We start from the raw sequence: 2,500 nt of genomic DNA on the forward strand, positions 1-2,500 counted from the left end.
ATACTTAACTAATGAAATAAATACATAGATAAATGTATTTAATGAATTAAAGTATGTATAAAGTATTATATAAATTAATAATAAACCGAATCCGACCAAATTTAAATCTAAAACCACGATCGGCGGCGTAATGAAGTGTATCGTAAACCCGTTTTTTTTATAATTTAAAATGTAATGACAGAACTCCCAAAACAACAATACACATACATATTAGTACTATGGTGAATTGTAGTTGTATTAGGACCGTAATTATAGTTAATTAAGGAACCATTCATTGTCTTCGCTCTGTTATGTACGTCGTCGTTTAATCGACACGGCATATTTGGCTTGAATCTAGAAAAATTCAAACTCTAACCCTAAGGTAGACAGGCAGGGTAAATAAATGTGGGTGATCTCTCATAAAATTGTCTTCTAGGAATTATTTTTATATAGACTATCTTTTCTGTAGAGTTTAAGTGGACAAGCGCGGACGAAATAGAGCGCAAAATTTAAAATGAATTAAAAATTTTCATCAGACCGGAAGTAGGCATAACCTAGGCGCCATGTTTCCGTCGTACAAGTTTTCACCGTTGCAGTCACCGTTTCAATCGCTCTTCGTGTGGACGTGTATTATTTCTAGTCATGTGTTGTGTAGATGATTCGCTTAAGGTAGGTGTTCGGACTTATTTCTTTAATATTAATTAAACCGTATTTGCCTTGTCGGCCTTAAAATAAAGCTATTTTTTTTTCATCGCAATCGAAGTGTTAGATCTAGAATCTAGTTCCCGCCTCCGCTTCGCTAATTCGACTTAATGTAACTATGACACAACTATTAAATCTAGAGTCTCTATTTTAATTAAATAATTAGGAATTCTATCTCTAGATGATATCTAATCTATTCCCACACGTGTGTGCAAGTAGGATTTAACGTCAGAACAGGTGTGGTGGTCTAGGCGTCGCTATTTTTGACGGTAGGAATTTTTTTTTTAAATTCGTAAAATTTTATATAGACTTTATATAGCAATTTACTAAGACCGACCCTAACGCCCAGTAAATATTTAATTACCACATTGTTATGGACACGGTGTATTAGGTAGGGCCGAGGGCTATCCATAGGTACCAATTTTTAAATTTTGTGACAATTAGGAGCCGAGTTATAAAATAAATTTAAAATACTGGTTCTGGTCTTAGACTTTATATAGCAATTTACTAAGACCGACCTTAATACCCATTAATTATTTAATTAGCGCATAGTTATGGACATCCTGTATTAGGTTGGGCCCAGGGCTATCCGTAGGTACCAAGTTTTAATTTTGTGACGATTATTAGTCGAGTTATAAAATAAATAAAAAAAACTGGTTCTGGTTTGCACTACATTTCTTTCTTCTTTAACGGCGGACTCCCGGTCCAGCCCCATGGGTTACCCGTGAGCCGGGGCCTCGTTAGCCTGGACGGCTCCGATGTGACCGCGGATTGTTGTGGCCCGCCTCAGCCCGAGTCGAGATCACCCTTCCGATCGAAGGTGGACGCCATAGGGCGCCCGGGATAGCCCGGGGCGCTGTTCGTCACCCGAGCGCAGGGGCGCCGGGAGACGCCCCCGGTGAAGTTTGGCGGGTGATTCTGGTAGAGCTCCCCACCCCGATCGCAGGACACCCCTCGCCGCCCGCCCAGGTGTCGAGGTGGCCGCGGGGGAACTCGGGGCGTTTTGGCTCCCCCTTGTGCCGGAGCGGCGCCCTCGGTCCCAGAACGCCCCTGGCGGGTGATTCGCATGCCCCCTGGGGTGGGGAACGCGGGTGGGTGGTCGTAAAGCGTGTAACCGCAGTGGGGGCGGCCCCTTAGTCGGGGGCGCCAAAGTTGGCACCCCACCTGGGGCGCCCCCCGGAAGTGTGGCGCCCGCGCGAGTGAGCCCCGTAGATGCGCCCCGACACCCCCGCGCCGCCCCCCGGGTCGCGGCACCCCCGGCGCCCTCCGTGCGGGCTCCCCTCATGGGGCGGCACCCCGGTCCTCCCCGAGACTATGTACCCGATTTTTCGGTTTAACACTAGAGGTATGGGCAGAAATACGGCGGTTAAAACGGTCTGTATCTACTATTGTGGAGGTGAGTGTCGGTGAAGCCTCTATGTGACGCTAGGATCCGCGCTCCCTCGCAGCCAGCGACATGTGCCCGATCTGACCGTGCGTGGCTCAGTCTCCCGACTAGCTTCCCGGTAAAATGCGGGCTCGGCGCGCAGGTCGCGCCAGTGAAGGTAAAAGTACGTGTCCGTAGCGTGAAGCCAGCGGCGACGCGCAGTGCTAACGCAACCAAGCAGTATTGGTGGCTCGATAAAAGTCTCGCACTGGCCCAGCCCTCGGAACGGGCGACGGGTCTGCAAAACGCAGTCGGCTCGATGCAAATCGAGAGATTTCCCGGCGACGCCGTGTTTACGGTGAAGGGGGAAATGTGAGCGGTCCGATGTGAAAAAATCCGGGAATGCCGGGATCCGTTCTCTCGCTAGAGCGTTGTCTCCCGTCCCGCGATGTG

This window comes from Physella acuta, unplaced genomic scaffold (assembly GCF_028476545.2).
Source record: "Physella acuta isolate Inbredline_101_S28 unplaced genomic scaffold, ASM2847654v3 ptg002691l, whole genome shotgun sequence".
NCBI lineage: Eukaryota > Metazoa > Mollusca > Gastropoda > Physidae > Physella > Physella acuta.